Below are 12,691 nucleotides of genomic sequence, written 5' to 3'. Positions count from 1 at the left end.
GCAGCAGCAAATTGACTTAATTGTCAGCAGGGGATTATGAAATATGAAGTGACTCCAGCGGCGCTCAGGGGAGGCTCCCGAGGCACGGTGTCTATAGCAAAGACACCAAGGAGTCATCCATCTCACTCTCACCCCCAGGCAAAGCAGAACAGCCTTGGATCTCTAAAAGAGGCTGACAAGAAATAAGAACAAAACTCGGGCTTTCCTGGATGATTAGCACCAGCCCAAATAAGAACAAGCGGTTTTAAATACATCAGCACAGCTTCCCTGAGTGCTGGTGCCCATGGCTGCTGAAACCAAAGGTTGAAGGTCATGATTTGAGACACTGATTTGCAGTTAGGAGGCTACATCTGATAACAGCTCGTAGGGGCCTTTCTAAGGAAAACAGGCAACACTATGTATGCTTCCCCTCTCACATCCTCCTCCCCAAGAAGGGTAAGGGTGGAAAGGGTAAAAAGGGAGGCCGCAGTCACCGCAAGCTGCTTTGCTGGGTGCTAGCACTGGAGGACAGGAAAGAAGAGGAAGGCAGGAGAGATATTGCTGAGCTATGCTTTGTGGCTCAAATCCTGGTTTGAGTCCAACAATGCCAGCATGAAGGAAGAGGAGAAGCCAGATGTAACTCAACCCCTGGGACATGGGCACTAAGAAAGAAGTAGGGAACCAAAATCTTACAGTTTTTATTTTATCTGTTACTGGTGTTGGGAACTACTCTGAACTAGAGTTGTAGCCTCTGAAGCTGTAAACTCCTGATCTAAAGAGCCTTTGGGCTCTAAGCCCTATCAAAACACCAAGTTTGGGCCTCCTAAGCAGATTCATTTTTGCCAGAAAGGAGGTGCTAGGGAGAGAAATCACTCTTTGTGGCGAAACAACCCTAATGCTGATCACTCAGCTCTCTGAAATGCTGGGTTTTGTCATCTAGCAGTGCGGGGGAGGGGGGAACAATAATTATCGGGTCAGGGCCAAGGTTAGAACTGCTGGTAGGCAAAGCTCTGCTGTGACACAAGGCAAAAATCATCTGGCCTCTAGCATTTGGAGATGCCTTCATCCAAGGAATCAAAGGAAAACTAAGAACTGCTGTATTTGTCCTAGTCCACCCTTCCCCCGGGGTAGATTCAGTTGTTTTATTTTTTAAGGTAATGGCCAACCTAAAATGAAAATTGTCACAGAACCTCAGAAATAATAAGTCGTGCATAAATTCTGGATTTCTATTATTTTTTCCTGATGCAGTTTAGTGAACTCTTCAGGTAAAATCCACCATTTTTCACTGACTGACTATTCTGGAAGTAATTATAAAATGTGATTTTAATTTCAGAAAGAGTAATACCAGGACTCAGATTTGCAGAAATTCAGAACTAGTCAAGTGGTGGCCTGGACCACACTGCTCAATGTAATCACTTCACAGTGGACTGAAACCAACAGGATGAAAAACCACAGTTTCTCTGAAACAGGCTATACACCACAAATTCTTAGAAATGTAAAGGAGATGGGTTGTCAGTTAATATTATGTAGCATATCAAGCCACTAGGAAGACTTATATTCCTCTATAACCTGGTTTGATAGAGTTGAAAGCAATACCATCTCTTTCTGAAATAAAAAGTTATTTCACATGACACAAGAGTACAGTTCTCTTGAAAAAGCAATATGGTTCACATGTTAAATTTAAAAGCATTTCTAACATGATTTGCAATGCAAAACATTCTAAATACAAATCAAATATAGCTGACAGAGCCATCTTTTTGAGACAGCCTACAACTAGGCATACCAGATACTAACTATTTCTATTTATTACTCGACAAGAACCAACTTTAAAACATAAAATGAAGGTGCTACAGAGACATACTTAAGTGATTCATGTTGTACACCAGGTTAAAGTTACTGCAGCGTAGACATGCAAGTGACAAAATGGAGAAGGAGCAGTAATCCTAAAAAGTTTTCTGAATCTGTGTTTTTCCACAATTTTCAACTACTCAAACATAATAGGCAATAAAAGCCCCAGGCTTCAAGGCACCACTGCTGAAACCATCTGAGAACAAGGGCCATTACAACATAGCTCCTACAAGAGCCAAGTGATCTCCTCTTTATGAGACTGCCTGCCCGCCAGCACAGCTCAGGGGAGAAGTTGCAAAGCTCTGAATAGCTCGTCTGCAGCCAGGGTGCCAGTATTTGAGACAAGGTACCCCAAAGAAGAAAGGAACTCTACCACCCATGTCCCCTCTTGGCCATTCCAGCACGTTGTACAAGTGACAATTCAGGCAGGAGATAATAAAACAAACCTTGAGTGATTCAGAGATGTATGGGACCAGCAGTAGCTCATCACCCCACTGTTGTGAGGAAAGCATTGGGCTTTGCAGCACCTTCAATACTATAATTAAAACAATTCCCACATACATCCAAACAACACAGCACCGTTCAGAAACAACTCTGAACAACGGCATATAAACACACAAGTGTCTATTACTTGCACATGATGCAAACAACACTTGCCATTGTGCTTGGATTAACAAGCAAATACCACTTTCGTAAGCCTCCACCATGCTTTGATGTGTATTTAGCTGCCATTACTAATTTTTATGACTGTGACAGCAAGTCACACAAAGGGGTTTGGAGTCCAGATTTTTAAAGCCAAGTCATACACTTAATACTAATTGTTAAGCAAGAGACATTCTGAATTCCTAAAGAAAGCAACTTCTGGTTTTGCAACAAAAATGTTTTCCTGTCGTCGGTTTCTAACAGCCATGGGTCAAAACAAAACCCAAACTGCATTTCACAGTCCATAATTATTTATGTAACAAGTAATTGAAACTGTATTTCAAGTGACTAACATTTCTGAAAAGCTTCCCCAAAATCTGCAGCAAATGGCAAAACCCAGGGCAAGCCTGAAATCATAACAAAGGGTGGAAGACACAGCATCAGTCTTCTACTCAGCAGCTAAGAGAATTAGGCAAAAGCAATGCCTCCTGCCAAAGGAGAAGGGAGAGGAGACAGACGGGGTTCGCATTTTTGAACATCAGCTCTCATTACCATTTTGGTGAGAAGGTATCCCATTTTCTGCGTCTAGTAAGTTAGATGAGATAAACCTCAAGTTTACTTGCTCCAATCAAAGTGGACCTTCCCCTATTCAATACTTAACTGCATGTATTTAATAGGATTATGTTACACACAAAAATACTAACTCCCATGTTAACCTTACTGTACTTATTATACTGACTGAGATCATGTTGAGCTAATATCTGTACAAACCCAGAACAACATAGTCCATCCCAATGTGTTTATAGTTACAACATAAAGGCAGGAAAGAGCAAACATACATCCGGACAGAGAAGTATGAGGGGGCAACATTAACACTACATGGATGATCTCAGCCTACCATCTGACCACCTGCTGCCAAGATTTTGTAGGTATTGCAGAGAGAAGAGACTTCAAAGAAGTCTTCTCTTTTGTGTGCTAACACTTTGCAATTACTAGAAGCTTGACTGGTTTGGGGTTTTTTAAAAAGCAAAAGCTTGAAAAAAACACCATGTTGCATGCCCATCTTGGCTGAGAACACACGGTTGCAACTATTGGCTTAAAAAGCCTACAATTCTTTGGATAATCCCCCACAAGTCCTGATTAAAAGTGGATTTAATATTATGAAACTAAGCACAATTGTTCAAGACAACCTTGAGTAGTTTCTTACGCCACACTGGCTCCATCAGTACGCTCAAGATGACAGTTGCACTGTCAAATGTAGGATGACACAGGCTGCTAGCAAGGTCCTTCCTAAATATTTTCCTCTATGAAGTAAAACAGATGCTTACAGTTCTTCCAAACCACGTCTGTCTCCCGTTCTATTTCAAACACACACTAAACACGCATAATGAAAAGGAGTAGACATAAGTACGAGCCGTATCAATGGCCTAGCCAACAAGCAGTCCTAGAATACATGCATTTTGTTTCCTCTGCTTAAGTCTTCACTGATTTTATGTCCAGGAAAATTAAGGTATACAGGCAAAAAGTGGTTTCACAGTAACAGTGGCACTATTGCCACCTGCAGTCAGCAAGCATTCATGGCATCCCGCACCACCTCACACTTCACAGCTGCAGGACGTTAAAGACTTCAGAAGTCCAACATTGCAGGCTTTTTGCCTGTATGTTGCTAGTTTTCTCTAGAAGTGGCACAGACAAAAGGTCCAGGGTAACCACGGCATGAAGGATCAATAATCACATTGGTCTGATGGTTACTAAAGTCCATGTTACAGTCCTGGAAGACAGGAAAGAAGTTCTAGTAACAGGAACAAGGATTTTAAGTTACCCCTCTGCCCCAACCCACAAAGGATAAAATAAAGCAGTGTCAGAGGACAAAAAAGCTAAAAGAGAAGATGATACAGTGAAAGGCCTGACATTTCACAGCCTGTGAAATTCCCCTTAATTACTGAACACTGCTAGAAACCCAAATCTCCAGCAGAGACCACACAGCTCTGACTGCCCTGCTTGCAACACATACAGTCCCTGGTTTTAGAGAGATAAAACGTGCCAAGTCTGAGTGGCCAAGCACAAACCTGAGAAGCGATCAAGTGAAATCACAAACACTACAATACAGTGAGTTACTTCTAAACCTGACAAGTCACAAATGATGCAAATAGTGTCCTCTATTCCCGCCCATTCTTCCCCTACTCCAGAAACTGTCAAAGTTACTCAAAATGTTTTATTTGTATTCATAAAGCTCTCAAGCAGTTTGCATTTGGGTTTTTTTATGAAAAAAAATATCATCAATACATGGTTTATATAGGTAATTATTGCCCCAGGGAGCTTAGAGAGAATCAGAGACAATAAATGGGTTCAACAATGGATGCACAAAGAAATAAGGAGAACATATTGGTCTAGGTAAAACAGACAGCAGCCTGAAAGCATCAACACTGATGAAGACCAACCAGATTGTCAAATAAATCCACGTGCCATAGACCATCAGGTTAGATTAGGCTACTAAAATGTCTACCTTGCCCATTTTATGACAGATTCTCAGAAGATTAACAGACTGCTGAATCCAGTCACAGGAGATAGTTGGCCATCTAACTTTGTGCCAGGGTATTTCACAGAGTAGTAGAATGGTTTGGACTGGAAGGGACCTTCAAAGATCATCTAGTTCAACCACCCTGCCATGGGCAGGGACATCTTTCACTACATCCAGCTGCTCAAAGCCCCATCCAACCTGACCTTGAACACTTCCATTGATAGGGCATCCACAACTTCTCTGGGCAACCTGTTTTAGATATTAAGATATTAGATACTTAGATATATATCCTACACCCTCATCTCGTTCTACTCAGACTTCTACACTGGCGTGGAATAACATGGGAAATCAAATAGCATCTGCATTGCTCTGAACCTCAACTTGCAGTGCATCCCAAGCCTCAGTCCACCATCTGCTAGTTTAAAGAGCCTTTTGACTGCATTGTTCCAGTGGAAAGTGTATTTTTCCATCCCACTGCTTGTTAACACAAAGTGCTTATTTGTTTGCAGCATCTGGCAGGCTGATCAGCAAAGCCTTCCTTGTAGGCATGCAAGGTTTAGGTCTTCATTGCATCACCTGAGACCCTCAGCTCGCAAGCACAACACATGATTCAGGAGCATAATGGCCAGGCCCATGTCTGAGGCACAGACCCACAGAGAAGCCATCTCTGTTAGCTAAGTGACACACGGGTGGAATATATTGGCATATTGAAAACATTTCACCACAATTAACTTCCCCTTCCAAAGCACCCCAGAACATGGAAAAAAGTTCATTCCTGCCATGTGTCTGTAGCACTGCCAATCCCTTCTTTTCTTGTTCTTAAGTTTTAAGTTACACTAATTACACCTGGGATATTTTCAAAGTACGTTGTGACCATCCTTGCTGCAGTACAATTCTGAGTCTCCTCAATCTTAAGCCTTTGCCACATCCTTAGAGCAAACAGTGTCTGACTGAGACAGTAGCTGAAGCAATCCACCCAAATTAAACAGCACATCTAGCTGTACTTTTCTTTGGTTTCATTCTCTCGATCACTGTCACTTTACACAGATTTTTAGTTTTCATCCAAATGAGTATTATACTAAAGAGAACTACACTGAAATCAGATTAGATCAAAAGCAGAGGGCAAGTTTAACCATGTCTACTACTCACCAGCCACACTTATTTTCCACAAAAGGCAGTAATAAACTCACTCACAGATGTCATGATTGAAAATGACCAATTCCCTCAACTATTAACATTGACTTTTCTGATGAATAAGTGGCGACTACGAATAAATTAGTCTGGAGCTTTATACAGAAGTGTAATTGCACCAACTGTAAATTAACTTGAGAAACCTCTGATTAACACCACAGTCTGCTCACACTAAAGATGAAAACCAAATTAACAACAATTTGTTACCATTATTGGTTCTACTCCTAGAGGAAATTACTACAGCATAAGTTACATTGACAGATGCCAGATGACTCCATGCAAGATATTTCAGTACAAGTTTTCAGTTCCCCTATCTATACACTGGAGATAAAACATTTCAAACGTGCTTACAAAACATGCCACTATACGCCAAATTCACTAATAAGATCCCAGCATAAGCAAGCATTTGTGTTTAGCTCAACTGGATAAAAAAAAACCAACAAAAACCACTCACAAAATCAACATTAATAAATGCAAACATCCCATGGAAAAATCCTATAAGCAACTTAAGGGCAGATTTCATGTTTTGTTGATCCCATTTTCAGTTGCAGGAACATTTGAGCTAAGGGACTTATTTCTATAATGAATGAAGAGCTGAAGAATAATTTCTAATAAGCTCCAGAGTAAGAACTACCAGTCACTGTGAAATAAAAAGGGGGAGAGTAAGTACATACACAGCACTAGTTCAGGCCCAACAACTGATTCAAATACCTTCATAATATTCAGACAGGCCACTTCTAAAGTAATTTCTACTTCAGAAGCTACAAGATGAAAATTTTGTGTGATAAATTAAGTTGCCAAATGAAATGGATTAGCAATCAGTGAAACTGCCTGATGTCAGATCTGTTCCAGATTAGAATCCATCCTTTCTCCCCACCTGTTCATTAAGCACCAAGTTCAAGGCAACTGCAGTGACTGATTGCACATTAACAAGCTGTTTATGTGGAAAGGCATAGTTCAGCCACTATCTATACTTACACAGTAGTTTAAGCATAATTCACTGATAATATATTCAGATCCCAGTTTTAAGCATAATTCACTGATAATATATTCAGATCCCAGTTTTAATACATAGTACTCCTACCTTGATGTGTAATTTTGGACTTGAGAAAAATGGGATGCCTCATAAAATTAAACAATCAGATTATACTTCAAGGTCAAGGCCAGGAAAAGAAAGAGTATGGAAGAAAATCTGTTACTATCTCCTGTTAAGAAAACTGGAGAAAGATATTGCTGTTACACTAAAATACTTAAACATGGTTGTGAAGTCAGAAGCCTGAGGGAGGAAAGGCATATTTCATTAGGGAAAGTTGAGACTTCATATGAAAATGACTATTTCATCCTCTAAGTGGAGTCATGCAGAGGCTCCAGCTGAAACCAGATCTGCCACAAGCAAAGCAAACACTGAATATTTGAAACCAAACATTTTCCAATTCCACACACTTCCAGTACTGGGGACAGGGAGGTACAGCAGGACAAGTGTTTCAAACTCTTATGAATTTGTTAAAAAGATGTAATTCACTCCATGAAAACACCCTTCCCTCTTTAAAGCAACCAAGAGATCCTCCCCTCTGCATACCTTCTCTCGGCTGGCCCTGCACAGTGTGCCAAGGAAGCGAAGAAACCTGTGCAGCGTGTCTGCCAAACCAGCATCTCCAGCTGAAGTGACTCACTGCAAATACGTAGATGGTTTCCTGTAGACGAAACCTCTTCTTGAACAGTATGAGAGTCAGCAACTCAATTCCAGCATCCGAGGTTAGTAAAAAACTGATTTAAAAAGTTGTTTACTGATTTTCTTCACTAACTCTTTTCATTATTTATCAGAGTAAGGTTTTACTTCCCATTTGTTTTCTCAAACAGAAAAAAATATTCCTTTCAAAAAGTAACGGTTTGGCCCCAAATTTGGGAGGATTAGACATGATTCCAGCACTCAATTACAGTTTAAAAGGAGCCACCTAGTTGCTATAACTGTAGCAACTGTCTAATTACTAATTTAGAAGCAACACTATAGACTTATTACCAGAAATATCTACTTGAATAGAACTGATAACGTTCCTTTTTCCCGTAGGTTAAAGGTTTCTGTTCTCAGTACCATACTTTTGTGCAAGTATCCAAGAATATTTTTCAAAGCTAAGAAGTATGATTTCTTCTAGTGTTCAGCAAGTCATCCTCCTCCCTCCAATCAACTAAAAATAAGGATAATCCTTTTTTTTCCCCTGCATCATCATTTCCCCTCGATCTTGCTCCTAGTAAAAACACTCACAAGCACATTAGTACATGCCTTATCTTCGAACTGGGCCAGTAAGATTTATTAACAGGTAAGAAGTGAATGAATACCTGAGGTCAGTAACAATGAACTGCCGCTTAAGGTACATCAGGTACATGGACATACATCTCACACTCCAAAAATGCAACTCCTTTACTTCAGATTTAAAAAGTTACTGCATATGACACAAAAGTTACTGCATATGACACAAATAGCAACATATCTTTCCCTATATTTATTAAAAATGCAGAGGAAATTTAGTACTTACTGCTTAGCTGGTACTACAAATATTGCACAATTTATTTTTCAAACCTTACTGAGGCTGTTACCGCTTATTTCTGTACTTGGGATTGGCTGTTCTGTAAAAACAACATACTTGAGGAAGCCTAGAATTAAGTAAAATAAGCTCCATGACTGGTGGACTAATCCTTTTTTTGTTTTTCCAATAGGCCCTGAAAACTTCAGCCAGGACCAGCGTAACATCAGACCCACCTAAGCCATGAGACCATCACGTCATACCATCCAGACGTTAAATAAGCAGAGGCAGCAGACAAGCACACTCAGAGGGAAACAACTTTTTTTGAGAGTCACAACTCAGGACATACACCACTTATTTTGGACTGCTGCTAAATTAACGGCCAGCAGAACGACCTGCTCCCTAAATCCGTATCATACCTCTGACAAAGCAGCTCAAAAACATTAAGGTAGAGGGAGCTGGCGAGGCTGTAGGGGTGGTATTACACATTTTGTGGCTTTAGTATTCCAATATCACCTGAAACTATTTTTCTCACATAGCCCATCTGGTCCACAGAAATGCTTTCTATCAGGAAGTGCCTGCAGTTTGAATAAAACGTGTGTTAAAAGAGCTGAGAGGAAAGGGGCAGAGGGACTAAATGATCCCCCTCTCCCTCCTCTAAACACACACACCCCGCCCAAGCTCAGTTCCCATGGGTTATTTGGAAGTCGGCTAATTGTGGTTATCTGGCTTCCAGGTGCTTGAAGCACTTTTGCAATCAGGATGAAGTGACATTCAGGAATATTTAATTTGTTAAAAAGGCCAGTTATCACGGATTTACACAGTAAGTACATGCCTCAAGGACAGCCTGTTCGCATCCTTAGAGTCTAATACTGAAAGAGCAGAAAAGGATATAGGAGTAAAAATAAGATTTTCATACAGATCTTACCCGAATCCTTAAAAAAAAAAAAAGGGGAAAGGAAATTAACATTACAGGACACCTTAGGCAAAACATCAAGTTAAACTAATACCTGTCTGCAATGCAATCAGTAGCAAGGAAGTTTCAGGGAACCATTCTGGAAGGATGAGACATGTACAGGGGTAGATAATTGACATTGATTTTAGCAAAATGGCCTATCAGCTCCCTTTTTCAGCTGCTGTCTCCATCACACTGCATCTCAGGTTAACTCACTCTCTCTTCAGAAGCCAGAAAAATAGATCCTCACTGTGATCACGAATGATTTGAAAGTGGCTGTTTTGATATGGTTGTTTTGACAATGAGCAAAGACACAAACTTTTACTTCCACTGTTTCCATAGTTGTCCTCTTTTAGCATAAAATATTTGTAAAACATTTTGGGAAAGTAACATTCAGTTTGTCTGTTAGTCTAGGAGAAAAGGAGATCCTTTTGTAGCAGTGCTCATCATTTAGCTACATAAGACCACCATTAACACCTTTGTTAGCCTAAAGGAAGAAATTTCGTTACCACTTTGTCTCATTTATGTACGAGAAATTCAAAAGTGAAACAGAATTCAGACCACAAGATAAGCTACTACATTTAACACAAGTGTTTGTGTAGTATAGCTCAGAAATAAACTTGGCCATACTCTGAACAGTCACGCTGTTAGCTGCATGCCCGAAGGAGAACATCACTGTATAAAGTCAGCGCTACACACAAGTTACTGCACATATTCTCACACCCCTGTTTAATCAAGTAAATCCTATGTCTCACTTACCCCTCACAGGCAGGTATTAGAAAGTACAAGGTTTTTTTGCCAATATGTTTTTATCCAAATCTAGAGACAATTTGAACCACCTGGAACCCTTCCACAGCCCCAGATTTTGACACACTATTCCCTTTAATTAAGGCACAGTTTGTTGTTTGCATAAGTCAATGCAAATGAAAACATTCAAACTGTAAGTATCTTCCTGCAGCTTTAATTTGTCTATGACTTGCTGTATGTTAAACTATTTATTACAGGAGATAGTTCATGGAATTCCTAAATTCAGAGGGAAAGTCTCAAGAGGGTCCCTTCCTTCCTTCCTCCTGCCAGTTGCAAGCCCTGGGTTAGGAAGAGTGTCAGTCAGTAACATTTGCGGTAGCCAAAAGGCTTTAAGTATAAAAAGAACTTGCACAGATTTACCTCTAAAAAGTTTGTCTCCCACTCCATGTTTGACAGACTGCATTTTACTCAACTTACGGATAGAAGCTGGTACTGTGACTACTTTTTGCTTCATCTCTTTGAGGCTTGGATAATTTTAATTGCAGAAGGAAAAACAATAGAGTTCTTTGCCAAAGCGTTACAGAGTGCAGAAACGCATTTTTAGATACCATCCAAGAGATGCTACAATTTCACTGAAACTTTTTTTTCTCATTTTTAAAAAAATCTCTCAATACAGCAACTGGATTTTTTACATAAATAATATAGATCTTGAACCAAAACACCCTCCTCCTCATTTAGCTTTCCAGCTATCCTCCACAATAAGTTTAAAAAGTTTAACTCCAAAAGAAAAAGGAAGACTGAAACCATGAGCAAATCAAAGGCTTAGACTTTAAATTTAATTACTGCATTGACATATAGAGAATATTTGATTTTCAAGGTAATAAAAGGTTACTGTTTTAATCTAAGCATATTAATAATTTGTAATGGTCAATATATTATGCACTTCAGGAACTACAAAAATATTACAGAAGAAAAGGGCTAAAAGAATCTCAAAAACCTACCCATACCAATGCCCTGACCTAGGACTGCTGCTACACATCAGCCTGATACCATGGGGTATCGCTGTCCCTTCCAGTAAGTAGTTTTGCCAACATCTAATCTGAATCTCTCATTATGCCCAAATCCAACTCCTCTTTAAATTACTGAAGACATCAGCAGAAACAACTTATTTCTTTTTGCTAATAGCCTTCTAGATACTTGAAGAGTCTTATGTCCCTCTTTAGGTCTTTCAACCTCAGTTTTACTCTGTGGTTTTGAGCGGTCTTTAATCCTTCCCTCAAAATTACATATTAATACGCGTTGATTTTAATTGGGTTCTGTTTTTTTATTTCTCCTCAGATAGATGCATTCCTTACCAGGATGGCAGGCAATTTTACAGATAGATAATGTCATCGACCATCTGGGATACAGGTTTTTGGACATTTCAAGAGAAAAGGAGAAAAACCCTTTAAATCAAGAAAAGCAAAGTATTCCCATTCTGAAGCTAATCTGCAACCAGTTCCAGCCTGTAATTCAAAGGACGCCTATGAACAAAGAATCTAAATATAAATCGAGAGAAGTATGCTAATATTGACTTACTGTAGAGTAATAAAGTAAGGAAGACAGTGAGAGCACTACTGAAATGTCATCTTGAAAGAATCGGGGCAGGGGGTGGAATTAAACGAGGAAAGCTTCTAAGGCTTTGCCAACATAGTGAGGAAAGGATTATGTTACTACATGGATGCTACCATATTGTTTGTCTGTAATTTGGAAAGGCTTTTGTGCATCAGTAAACTAGAAGATTAATTGAAGACTTTTGCATGGAAATACCACCCTCATTACTTGCTGGAGTGCAAACATGCATTTTGAGATAACCAAGGATTCTACCTGTACTCCACAAAACCCAGTAACATGTCTCCACTGTAAAGTGGCGTGTTAGGCAGAGAGAAACAACATCAAACAATCCAAGAGAGTCTGTTTACTAACTTCCACACTGTATGAGCAAACATTTCTGTACCCTTTACAGATATGAGCCAGTGTCTCCACACAGCTTTTTACTATGTTCAGCAAACATATCAATTTTGGCCAACACAACCTTAGGAATCCCTGCACTTTATTCCATCACAGAGAAGATACTGCAGTATGTTTCCTTCCAATAAATGAATACCACCAAAAATTAGTTATTGAAAATGAATCAATACTCCTAGCAACTAAAAAAAATGCCAGCCAAATACTAGTGGGGAAAAAAATTTCTAGCCTCAGGACACACAAACCTTATTCTTTTTGGGGTGGGGAGTGCAGGCAAGA

At 39.7% G+C, this 12,691-nt stretch overlaps 1 protein-coding gene across 4 annotated transcripts in view; it reads right to left on the bottom strand.

Moving 5' to 3' along the window:
• MACROD2 (mono-ADP ribosylhydrolase 2) overlaps positions 1-12,691 on the bottom strand; it is an 896,855-nt gene that overhangs the window by 858,551 nt on the left and 25,613 nt on the right. The gene's annotated exons all lie outside the window — the stretch shown is intronic.

Source organism: Nyctibius grandis, chromosome 1 (assembly GCF_013368605.1).
Source record: "Nyctibius grandis isolate bNycGra1 chromosome 1, bNycGra1.pri, whole genome shotgun sequence".
NCBI lineage: Eukaryota > Metazoa > Chordata > Aves > Nyctibiiformes > Nyctibiidae > Nyctibius > Nyctibius grandis.
This window is presented reverse-complemented; position numbering and strand designations above follow the sequence as displayed.